This window comes from Phoca vitulina, unplaced genomic scaffold, assembly GCF_004348235.1.
Source record: "Phoca vitulina isolate PV1807 unplaced genomic scaffold, GSC_HSeal_1.0 scaffold1, whole genome shotgun sequence".
NCBI classification, from domain to species: Eukaryota; Metazoa; Chordata; class Mammalia; order Carnivora; family Phocidae; genus Phoca; species Phoca vitulina.
Window position 1 is genome coordinate 49,560,201 of NW_022589704.1, and position 13,795 is coordinate 49,573,995.

Below are 13,795 nucleotides of genomic sequence, written 5' to 3' on the forward strand. Positions count from 1 at the left end.
CCTGGGTGGCTCAGTCAGTTAAGCGTCCAACTCTTGATTTCAGCTCAGGTCATAATCTCAGGGTTGTTAAGGTCAAACCCCGTGTCAGGCTCTACACTAGGCATGAAGCCTGCTTAAGAGTTTCTCTCTCCCTCTCTCTCTATCCCTCCCCCCATCTGCTCACTCTTGTTCTCTCTCTCTAAAAAAAAAAAAAAAAAAAAGTTAAAATAGAACTACCCTACAACCCAGCAATTGCACTACTAGGTTTTTACCCAAAGGATACAAAAATACTGATTCAAAGGTGCACATATACCCCAATCTTTATAGCAGCATTATCAACAACAGCCAAACTATGGAAAGAACCCAAATGTCCATTGACTGATGAATGGATAAAGAAGTGGCATATATATATACAATGGATATTACTTAGCCTTAAAAAAGAATGAAATCTTGCCATTTGCAACAACGTGGATGGAGCCAGAGTGTATTTTGCTAAGCAAAATAAATCAGTCAGAGGAAGACAAATACCATACGATTTCACTCATATGTGGAATTTAAGAAACAAAACAGATGAACATATGAGAAGGGGGAAGAAAGAGAGAGGAAAGCAAACCATAAAGAGACTCTTAATGATAGAGAACAAACTGAGGGTTGATGGAGGGAGGTGGGTGGGAGATGGGCTAAATGGGTGATGGGTATTAAGGAGGGCACTTGTTATGATGAACATTGGGTGTTATATGTACATAATGAATCACTAAATTCTACTCCTGAAACTAATATTACACTACATGTTAATTAACTAGAATTTAAATAAAAATTTGAAAAAAATAAAATATGCTTCTACATTTAGTAGAGAATATCCAGTCAAGAAGGCATTTTAATGGCTTTCAATTGCCCAGCACTTCTGTTAGCTAGATCTATTCATATTTTACATCAAAAATTATTTTTAACCTTCAACTGCAATGTTTCCTTTTATAATTTATGGCTTCCACTTTAAAGAGAATGGTTTGAGAAACACATTTTGTCTTCCCTTCTTTTTCCAAGGTGAAAATTATGATGCAGTAAGCCCTATAAAGAATAGATATTGCAGGGCGCCTGCGTGGCTCAGTCGTTAAGCGTCTGCCTTCGGCTCAGGTCATGATCCCAGGGTCCTGGGATCAAGCCCCACATTGGGCTCCCTGCTCAGCAGGAAGCCTGCTTCTCCCTCTCCCGCTCCCCCTGCTTATGTTCCCTCTCTCGCTGTGTCTCTCTCTGTCATATAAATAAATAAAATCTTAAAAAAAAAAAAGAATAGATATTGCTCATAAGAAACGTGGAAGTTAATGGCTTAATCAGATATGATAATCCTTTCTTAATATCCACATTCTAAATATTACCAAATTAAATTTTTACTAAGTAACTATAAATAATCTTGATGATGGAATTGACTGGAAGTAAAAGATAACCACAATTTTCAAAATTTTTAATTGTTCTAAGCAAGTGAGATTTTAATATTGTAGTAGTTCGGGATATGTCTTTTCAAATAATGAAAATTTTAGGAAAATTGTTTTCATTTACCCTATTTTTCTTATAAAATATTTGCCATTAACTTCTTTCTAGGAAAATAAAATTCAAATGATCAGTATACAGTTACCCACCAAAACAAGGTGTTAAAGAATATTCAGAGTAATTTTTCTGAAAATTTCACTTGTAAAGTAAACTCACAACCAATGTTAAGTATGACTCCCTTCATTTTGGAAGAGTAGGACAAAGTTTGAGGGACTTAAGTATATATAATCTACAAATGCTACATATGGTTTGGTGACTATTATTCCTTTAAGCTATCTCTGTGACATTTGTATAATTCAAACACAGTATAGGGTGTGTGTGTGTGTATGTGTGTGTAATTTATCTTCTTTCTTTCTAAATTGTTAGCATCTTATGGCAAGGTCCATAAAACATTATACCTAATAGTTACTACATTAATTACTATGAGTGACTAAATTCTAATGATTCTATTTATCTTTTTGATAAGGGGTATGGGAAGAACACTACTTAGTTTTAATCCATAACATAAAACAAGCCATTTTACCTAGGGAACCTCAAGAGGGAGCTTCTAAATATGGATTTGTTGGGTAATAACAGCATTCTTGCATCTAAGGCATTTGTTTCCCTACTGGATCATTCCTCAAGATAAATAGCTGTTTCTGTGCTTTATTGGAAATAGAACATGTGTAACTGGACCCAATGAGCAACATCTATCCTTAAAATGTACCCAATATATGACATATGCAGAGTTTAACAAGGAAAGCCAGAAAGCAACTCTCGTGTTAAGGCCTAGAAAGTAAAATATCATGTTTCACATCTCAACAGAGAACTTTGAGAGAAACCATTCTATTTTCAGGTGCTTAATGAGAATAATTCCTGAATTATATCTAGTATGGATGACACAAGGAAGAATACATATTGAAAAAACCACCATGAAAAGAAATGAAAAGAAACTGTTACATACATTGTCCACAAGGGTGTAAACAATTCTTTCCTGTTAGGTACCTGAATAATTCTTAACTAAATAAAGAGATGAAGTAGTTCTTCAGTAAATGACTGGCATTCTTTGAGTTATGCCTTGGATAAAAGTGAGCCACTGTGTTTGGAAGACCTAAAATACAGTGTCTATGGGATTTCCATTATGCCTCAGGGCTATCACAAGGCTTCCACACCTTAGCTCTTAGCCCCATCATATTGAATAATAAACAACCCTATAAAACTGTCTCCACAGCAGTGAAAGTTCTTCCAAAAACAGTGTGGGTATTTAAGCTGACTATGTAGAACACAATCCGTAATAAATTTGGAGTTGTTTGGCCACTTTAAATATATTCACAGACTACAATAGAACTTTTCATTTTTGCAGCAGTAATTGACACAAAAATATCTTCATGTGGTGACTCTGTATTCTTAAAAGCTTTTTTGGAAAAATGATACAACAAAATATTTTCATCTATTTTTTCTCTCTTTCTGGCTAATGTGGTGTTGAATTAAATCTTTCTTAGGACCTGGAGTCTGACTGTGGTAGATTTTAATTTTCTAGTTATAAATTTGAAAGAAAAGTAGAAACAGAAAATAAAAGAGAAACAGAAATACAGCATTAAGGTTAGCAAACATGCCCTAGACCATTTTCCTTTATAATTTATGATTCTTTCTACAAATATTTACTGAGTTCTAACTCTGTGCCAAGGACTGTCTCAGTTACTGGGAATATCAAAATGACCCAAACAGAAAAACTATCTGCTGTAATGAAACTTAAATTATCCTAGAAGGCAGAAGACAACCAGTAAACAAATATATTAAAAAACAAGTTCAGTTAGCATTTGGTGCTATGAACAAACTAAAGAGGGCACTCTGAGAGTGACTGGTCTGAGTAGGCTGGTGCTGCTTTAGATTGGGCAGGTATTTCGAAGCACAATGGGAAGCCATAGATGGCTTTAAGCAAGAAAGAAACATCCAATTTATACCTTTAAAAGGTCTTTTAGGCTGTCATGTGGATATAAAATCATTGTGGTACACAAGCAAAAACAGGGTAACCAGTTGCAAAGTTATTGTAGCAACAAAGAACAATGATGGCAACCTGGTCCAGTGTAGGATTGAAAAGATCATTAGAAATAGGTTGGGGATTATTTTGGTGGCAGAGCACACAGGACTTGACAATGGATTGTGTCTGGAGGTGAGATAAATAGAGGAATTGGGGCATGTGAGTGGATCAGTGGTTTAAGCATCTGACTCTTGATCACAGCTCAGGTCTTGATCTCAGAGTTGTGAGTTCAAGCCCTGCATTGGGCACCAGGCTGGGCATGGAGCCTATTTTAAAAAAAGAAAGGAAAAAAAAAAAGAGGAATCAATTTTTATGGATACTTCTCCTGAGGCAAGGAAAATAAAAGCAAAAATAAATTATTGGGACTACATCAAAATAAAAAGCTTCTGCACACAAAGGAAACAATAAACAAAACTAAAAGGCAACCTATGGGATGGGAGAGGATACTTGCAAATGACACATCTGATAAAGGATTAGTATCCAAAATATATAAAGAACTCATATGACTCAACACCCAAAAAACAAATAATCCAATTAAAAAATAGGCAGAAGATATGAACAGACAATTCAAAGAAGACACGCAGATGACCAAGAGATACATGAAAAGATATGCAACATCACTCATCATCAGGGAAATGCAAATCAAAACTACAATGAGATAAGCTCTCACACCTGTCAGAATGACTAAAGTCAAAAACACAAGAAACAACAAGTGCTGGTAAGGATGTGGAGAAAAAGGAACCTTCTTGCACTGTTGGTGGGAATGTAAACTGGTGCAGCCACTGTAGAAAACAGTATGGAGGTTCCTCAAAAAGTTAAAAATAGAACTACCCCTACAATCCAGTGATCATGCTACTGGGTATTTACCCAAAAAAATACAAAAACACTATGGATACAGCATTATTTACAATAGCCAAGATATGGAAGCAGACCAAGTGTCCATTAATAGATAAATGGATAAAGAAGAGGTGGTATATATATATACAACGGAATATTAGTCAGCCATAAAAAAGAATGAAATCTTGCCATTTGCAATAACACGCAGCTAGAAAGTATTATGTTAAGTGAAATAAGTCAATAAGAGAAAGACAAATACCACATGATTTCACTCATGTGGAATTTAAGAAACAAAAATAAGCAAAGAAAAAAAGAGAGAGAGAGACAAACCAAGAAACAGACTCAACTATAGAGAACAACCTGATAGTTACCAGAGAGGAAGTAGGTGGGAGAATGGATAAAACAGGTGATGGGGATTAGAAGTGCACTTGTGATGAGCACTGGGTGATGTATGGCATTGCTGAATCACTATATAGCACACCTGAAATATATAATACTGCATGTTAACTATACTGGAATTAAAATTTAAAAAATAATAAAATTATCTCGAAGTAAGAAAATAAATAAATAAATAAATAAATAAATAAATAAATAAATAAAATTTTTAAAAAATTTAAAAGAGAGGAATCAAAAAACTTCTTAATTTATTAACATGATATAGTGCTACTTACTGTTATGGAAAAGCCTGGAGAGAAGAAAGTTTTGAGGAAAGGGTTTTCAAGGGTTCTTACAGTCCTTGTATTAGAAAAGGATATATTGTGCTATGGGAATGATAACCATAAAATCTCAGTAACTTGGGGTGCCTGGTTGGCTCAGTCAGTTAAGCATCCAACTCTTGATTTCAGCTCAGGTCATGATCTCAGGGTCATAAGTTTGAACCCCACATTGGGCTCCTTTCTCAACAGGGAGTCTGCTGGAGATTCTCTCTCTCTCTTTCTCTCTCCCCCCCCCCCAACCGCTTGCTCTTTCTCGCTCTCTCTTTCAAATAAATAAAACTTTTTTAAAAATCTCAGTAACCTTAACATAACAAATATTTATTTCCCAATCAACCTACATTCTCCACACAGGTCAGCAAGAAAGCTATGCTCTACACCATCCCTCTGAGACCCAAAATGATAGAGGTTTCCCCATGTTGTAGTGAATCAGTTGAATCACAAAACTCCTTCAGGTGCCAGAGGAAGAGAGAAAGACAGAGAATCATGCATGGGCTTTTCCCTGCAAAACACCTGGGTTTGCATTTCATTGGCCAGAACTAGTTGGATGGCCCCATCTAACTTCAAGAGGTCTGGGAAATGCAAAGGAGAAAACTGGATGTGGAGATTTCTGTTTCTGCTATAGACCTGTGGTTCCTGAGATGCCCAACAGTCATTCTTGTTTATTGTTTTCTTTTAACACAAGTTAATATAAGCTATTGAGATTTCAGTCAATCATCAAAAGTGATTTCTTATCAAACCAATCACTAAGAACTAAAACAACCATGTATTGGCTAATATATTTCTTTAGGTCTGAAGGTTTCAAAAAAACCATGTAACTTTTCCCATAAAAGTCTCAACAACAACAACAAAAGAAGATAGTACACTCAATTTAGGATAATTAAGGATTGCAAAGACCTTTTTTAAAAAAAAAAAAAAGATGTAAGTGAGTGGAGGGGAACCACAAGAGATATAGTGCAAGAACCTGGGTTAGAAACACAGTGTTTTTACAACCCTGATCCCCAAAGAGAAGAGAGAAGCATTTATTAGAACCCAAAAGGAGAGAGTTATATAGAGGAAGCAGCTTTGAAAGGAGCAGTAATCTTCAATTAAAAGAAATCTCACAGAGAAACCAGTTGAATAAATACCCTGACCTCACTCTCACTGCTTCCCATCTCCTGATGGGACTCCCAGTAGCTAAATCCATTTGGAAGCCAGAAGACAGAGGAGCCCCCAGTCTATACAGGTCACCCCACCCAAAGGCAAAAAACAGGATGCAGATGGGTAGAGAATAGAACAACTGGAAAGGTATATAGAAGATATCTGGCACAGAGAAATCACTACCTGATTTTTTTCATACAAGAGGCAGTATGTATAGCAGAAAGATCATTCTACTTAGAATCCTGCATATAAATTCTGTTTTTCCTGAATGATTGCCCAAAGGTTATATATCCCATTCAAAAAAAAATATTTTAAAAGGCAATCCCCAATTCAAAGAAATTTTTAAGATTTCAAAGTTCTATTAGGTGAAAAATTTCTTGAGAAATGGGTGCTATTAATAACAATAACATTTTTTAAGATTTTTTTTTATTTATTTTAGAGAGAGAAAGAGAGCAAAAGCAGGGAGAGGGGCAGAGGGGGAGGGAGAGGGAAAGGGACAGAATCCCAAGCAGACTCCACACTGAGTGTGGAGCCAGATGTGGGGCTTGATCCCATAATCCTGAGATCAGGACCTGAGCCAAAACCAAGAACCAAACATTTAACTGACTGAACCACCCAGGCACCCCAATAATGATGACATTTTAATTACTAAATCTCATCCTTCCTATATTACAGACTCATGGCATAAATATGAGAGATTACTTATATACTATTTTTTAAAGATTTTATTTTTCAGTACTCTCTACCTCCAACTTGGGGCTTGAACTCACAATCCCAAGATCAAGAGTTGCATTCTCTACTAATTGAGCCAGCCAGGCACCCCTACTTAAATACTATTTTAAATAACAATGTACACTGAAACTAAAATTAAAAATTATGTCCGAGTACCATGTAGAATTCAGTTGTAGTCATATTTTTCTTTTACCTTAAAATTATGGCATCAGCCACTTATGCACTTGTTCAGGATCCAAAATAAAATGTTGATTTAATACTAAATATGCCAAAATGCAATACAATTTAATATTTATACTAATATACTCCATACATCCCATGTATATGCATACAAACATATATATATGATTAGAGGAATTATTGACAAAATATTTGCCTTTAAGCCAGGAGAGGTATTAGTAAAATAAATAAAATATACATGAATATTCCAGTCTTCCCTATTGTCAACTATTAGACAGATCTCATTGAAACAAAGATCATACTGGTGATAAGGAAACCAAATAGAAGCTTATTAAAGTTATACAAGTAAGAACTGAACTAAGTCAATGAAAATGGAAACTGAAGAGCCTGAGGTGGCAAATGGTGAGGGAACATTCAAAAACTATCAAGAAGAAATAACTGGGTGGCTCAGTTGGTTAAGCGACTGCCTTCGGCTCAGGTCATGATCCTGGAATCCCGGGATCGAGTCCCACATCAGGGTCCCTGCTTGGCAGAGAGTCTGCTTCTCCCTCTGACCCTCCCCCCTCTCATGCTCTCTCTCTCTCTCATTCTCTCTCTCTCTCTCTCAAATAAATAAATAAAATCGTAAAAAAAAATACTTAAATAAAAAATAAAAAAGAAGAAATAATTTAAAGTCAGTGATTTATTGGATATTAAGGGATATGTAAGAGATAGAAATATAGATGATACATAATGCTACATTACCCAGTGATCAAGTCACTTTCATACCTAGTGATGTGAAATACCTGTGGAAGATCCAAGAAGAAATGCCAAAGAGGCAATTATTTTAGTTCATGGCCAGGCAGCTAAAATATTAGGTTCAAATATGAACATGTGATCAACTCCGTATTGATTCAGACCATTCAGATGGATTTCTTAAAGTTAAATATTTTAAGTAAGATACTTATTACTATTATACAAAAAAAGATTTCTTTGGGGCGCCTGGGTAGCTCAGTCGGTTAAGCGTCTGCCTTTGGCTCAGGTCATGATCCCAGAGTCTTGGGATCGAGCCCCGCATCAGGCTCCCTGCTCCACGGGAAGCCTGTTTCTCCCTCTCCTACTCCCCCTGCTTGTGTTCCCTCTCTTGCTGTGTCTCTCTCTGTCAAATAAATACACAAAATCTTAAAAAAAAAAAAAAAAGATTTTACTTTTTTAAGATTTGTTTATTTATTTTAGAAAGAGAGAGGGAATGTGGTGGGGGGTTCTGCAGAGGGAGAAAGAGAGAATTTCAAGTAGTCGCCCCACTGAGTGAGGAGCCCGACACTAGTCTTGATCTCACAACCCTGAGATCAAGACCTGAGCCAAAATCAAGAGTATGTTTAAGTGACTTAACCACCGAAGTGGCCCCAAAAAAGATTCCTTTATAAAATAAATATTACATGTGTTAGCAGAAATGGGTTCCAGCTTATGATAGATTCAGACATTATTTATCTTTTATTGACTTTTATTGCTTTAAATCAGGAATTCAAAGAAGAGAGACAATTTAGATGCTGATGCTCAGATGCTGGGTAGACTTACACTCTATAAACCCTAACTCCCAGCCTCTTGGTTTATTCAATGTCACAGGGCTGGAGAATTGAAAGGCTATCATCAAAGTACCCCAAGCCATTTATTCAGTCCAAGCAGGTGATACCATCATTCTTTGAATTGCTAACAACAAAGGAGAGAGTGGTAAAGTGAGCTGTGCCAGACTTGAGGCAGCAGATAGAGATGAAACAGGTGGGAGCTATTGTTCCATAAATTCACATCAAAACAGGCAATAACGGCCAGGAATTAGGGTTATCACTACAGATCCTTTGGAGTGAATATTAGGTCTAATCAAATATACCTAATATACATACACAGAACATTCCATCCCAAAGCAACAGAATACACATTCTCCTCAAGCACATATGGAACATTCTCCAGAATAGATCATATGTTAGGTCACAGTTTTAAAAAAATTAAGAACATTGAAATCATATCAAGCACCTTTTATGACCACAATGGAATGAAACTAGAAATCAACCACAAGAAGAAAATTGGAAAATTTACAAATATGTGGAGATTAAATGTATTCCTGAACAACCAGTGAGTCAAAGAAAAAATCAAAAGGTAAATAAAACTATATCCTGAGACAAATGAAAATGGAAATACAGAACCTATGTGAGGCTGAAAAGCAGTTCTAAGAGGTAAATTTGTAGTGATAAATACCTAAATTTTAAAAAGAAGAAGAAAGATCTCAAATAAGCAACCTAGATTTACACTTGAAGGGAATAGAAAAAGAAGGTCAACCTAAGCCCAAAGTTAGTAGAAGAAAGGAAATAACAAAGACCACAGCAGATATAAATGAAATAGAGACTAAAAAAAATTTTTTTAAAGATCAAGAAAGAGCTGTTTTTTTAAAAACAAACAAAACTGGCAAACTTGTAGCTATACTAAGAAAAAAACAGAGAAGTCTCAAATAAATAAAATAAAAAAGAGGTGACATTACAACTGATAACTTAAAAATAGTAAGGATTATAAGAAATTACTATGAACAACTATATGCCAATAAATTATATGCCAACCAGTTAGATAACTTAAAAGAAATGGATACATTCCTAGAAAGATACAACCTACCCAAACTGAAACATGAAGTAATAGAAAATCCAAAGAGACCAATTATTAGAATGGAAATTGAATCAGCAATCAAAAACCTCCCCAAAAAGCAAAGTCCAGAATCAGATGGCTTCACTGGTGAATTCTACCAACATTAAGGAAGAAATAACACCAATCCTTCTCAAACTCTTTCCAAAAATAGAAGAAAAGAGAACACTTCCAAACTTATTTTACCAGGCCAGCATTATCCTTGTACCAAAGCCAGACAAGGACACTACATGAAAAGAAAATTACAGGCCAAAATCCCTGATGAACATAGATGTAAAAATCCTCAACAAAATATTAACAAACCACATTCAACAATACATTAAAAAGGGCACCTGGGTGGCTCAGCAGGTTAAGCATCCAATTCTTGGTTTCAGCTCAGGTCATGATCTCGGGGTCCTGGGATCAAGCCCCACATCAGGCTCTACACTCAGTGAAGTCTGCTTGTCCCTCTCCCTCTGCTCCTCCCTACCCCCTCAAGTGGATAAATAAAATCTTAAAAAAAAAAAAAAACACTACATTAAAAGGATCATAGACCATGATCAAGCAGGATTTGTTCCAGATGCAAGGATGGTTTAACATCCACAAATCAATCAATAGAATGCACCACAACAACAAAATGAAGAATAAAACCATATGATCTTCTCATTAGATGCGGAAAAGGCATTTAACAAAATTTAACATTCTTTCATGATACAAAAAAAAAAAAAAAACCTCTACAAACTGGGTATAGAAAGAACATACCTCAACATAATAAATACCATATACAACAAGCCCACATCTAACACCATACTCAATGATGAAAAGCTGAAAGTTTTTCCTCAAGATCAGACAAGAAAAGGATGCCCACTCTTGCCACTTTTGTTAAATATGGTAGTAGAAGTCCTAGCCAGAGCAATTAGGCAAGACAAAGAAATAAAAGGCATCCAAATCAGAAAGGAAGAAGTAAAACTCTGTTTGTGAATGACATGACACTATATATAGAAAACCCTATAGACTACACACACACACACACACACACACACACACACTGGTAGAACTAAAAAACAAATTCAGTGAAGTTACAGGATACAAAATCAATATTAAAAAATCAGTCATGTTTCTATACACTAAAAATGAACTATCAGAAATAGAAATTAAGAAAACAATCCACTTATAATAGCAGAAAAAGAATAAAATATTCAGGAACAAATTTAACCAAGGAGGTGAAAGATCTGAAAACTATAAGACATTGATGAAAGAACTGAAGAAAATACAAATATATGGTAAGATGTATCATGCTCCTGGATCAGAAGAATTAGTATTTTTCAAATGTCCACACTACCCAAAGTCATATACATATTCAATGCAATCCCAATCAAAATCCCAGTGGTACTTTTCACATAAGTACAAAACAATCCTAAAATTTGTGTGGAACTATAAAAGAATCCAAATAACCAAAGCAATCTTAGAAGAACAAACCTAGAGACATCACACTTTCTGATTTCAAACTATTATTACAAAATTAGAGTAATCAAAACAGTATGATATTGGCAAAAAAAAAACCAGATACATAGTTCAATAAAATAGGATAGAGAGCCCAGAAATAACCCCAAGCAGATATAGTCAATTAATTTTTGACAAATGAGCCAAGAATATACAATGGGGAAAGAATCAGCTCTTCCATAAGTGGTGTTGGGAAAACTGAACAGCCACATGCAAAAGAATGAAACTGGACCACTGTCTCACACCATACAAAAAGTCATCTCAAAATAGATAAAAGTTAACTTGAATGTCAGACCTGAAACCATAAAACTCTAAGAAAACATAGGGGGTAAGCTCCTTGACATTGGTCTTGGCAAGGATTTTCTGGATTTGACACCAAAAGTAAAGGCAAGAAGTGCAAAAACAAACAGGTGGGACTGCACCAAACTAAACAGCTTCTGCACAGCAAAGAAAACCATCAACAAAATAAGACAACCTGCTGAGTGAGAAAATATTTCATAAGGGGTTAATATCCAAAACATAGAAGGAACTTACACAACTCAATAGCAAAAAAGTAAATTAAAATTAAAATAGTCCAATTAAAAAATGGGCAAAGGACCTGATAGATATTCTCCAAAGAAGACATACAAATTGCCAGCAGTTGTACAAAAAGGTGCTCAACATCACAAATTATCAGGAACGCAAATCAAAACCACAATGAGATATCACCTCACACCTATCAGAATGTCTCTTATCAAAAAAGCAAGAGATAACATGCTGGCAAGGATGTTAAAAAAAAGGGAACCCTTGTATACTGTTGGTGGCAATGTAAACTGGACATTCAAAATGGAAAGCAGCAAGAGATTCCTCAAGAAGTTAAAAAGGAAACTACTTTATGATCCAGCAATTCCACTTCTGGGTATATAGCCAAATGAATGAAATCAGGATCTGGAAAATGTATATACTCTCTTCTGTTCCTTGCTGAATTTTAACAATATCCAAGGAATGGAAACAATCTAAGTGTCCATCACTGAATGAAAGGATCAAGAAAATGCAGTTTACATACACAAAGAAATATTATCCAGCTGTTTAAAAAAAAATAAAAAGGAAATCCTGTCATTTACAACAACATGGATGAAACTGGAGGACATTATACTAAGTGAAGAAAGCCAAACAGAGAAATACAAATACTTTATGGTATCATTTATATGTGGAATCTGAAAAAGAAAAAAAAAAAAAAAAAAAAGCAAAAAAAAAAAAAAAAAAGAATTTATTTTATTATTATTATGTGAAAACAAAAAAAAAAAAAAAAAAAAAAAAAAAGGCCAAACTCACAGAAACAGAGTAGAGTGTTCATTGCCATGGTCCAGAGGGTGAAGTAAGTAGAGAGAGGCTGGTAAAACTTTCAGTTACAAGATGAATAAGTTCTGAGTATCTAGTGTATAATATGATGACTATAGTTGATAACATTTTATGATGTCATTGAAATTTGCTTAGAGAATACAACTTAAACACCCCCTCCCCCCCCAAAAAAAGGTAAATATGTGTAGTGATTGGTGTGTTAATTAACTCAATGGGGAGAAACCTTTCACACTGTGTGTGTGTGTGTGTGTGTGTGTGTGTGTATATATATAGCAAATCATCTCTTTATATATTTCAATTTATTATAATTTTATTTGTCAGTTATACCTCAATAAACCTGAAGAAAATAAATAAGTAAAGATCTCTGACTTCTATGGGGGAAGAAAAAAAAGTAGCGATTGAAGCCACAGGCAAATGTTGCCACTTAGGGAACATGCAGGGAGCAAATGGCTGAGGCTCGACTCTTAGGGAATGCTGCATTTAACATGTATTACAACCAGGAATACCCATTACATTAAGCCAAATGGTATTCATATCCCACAGAAATATATTTTAAGTTCATCTGACACTGAAAAACAGTAAGGTTAACTGAAACAAACACAAAATATAACAATTGTCAGTATCTGGTACAACAAACTAACAAATCCCTCTTTCCTCCCTCACAAGGTCAGTGGGTCTTTAACATGTTATTTTTTGCCACTACTAAGCCTCACAGGTTTTGCATTTCTATCAGCTGTATCTCAGCCAGTCCGCTCTTCCAGTGTTATTACACACAGTCCCTTCTAGTCGGAAAACTGGGGAGAGAAATGGGAGAATCTTAGTTTCTTGCTTTTCTGAGCTCCATCTTCGTCCCCCACTCTTTGTTTTTCAAGCCAGAGTCATTTCCAGTTGTGATTATTTTCTTTTTCCTAGCTTTCTAACCAATTCTCCGAACAGCTTCTTCCCAGCCAGTCTTCCAATCATACCCTGTTCTATGAAATATCTGTACATTGTAATTCCAGATGCTGCGACAACAAAACTCCATTTTCTCCTTCAATATAAGGTCAAAGGTAAAGTTGGACCATTGCCAAAAAACATCTCTGCATTGCTCTGCACCATTTCCTGTCACTGCAGACAGAGCTGGGGCACGGCTCAGAGGCAGGATGCCAAGCCTGAT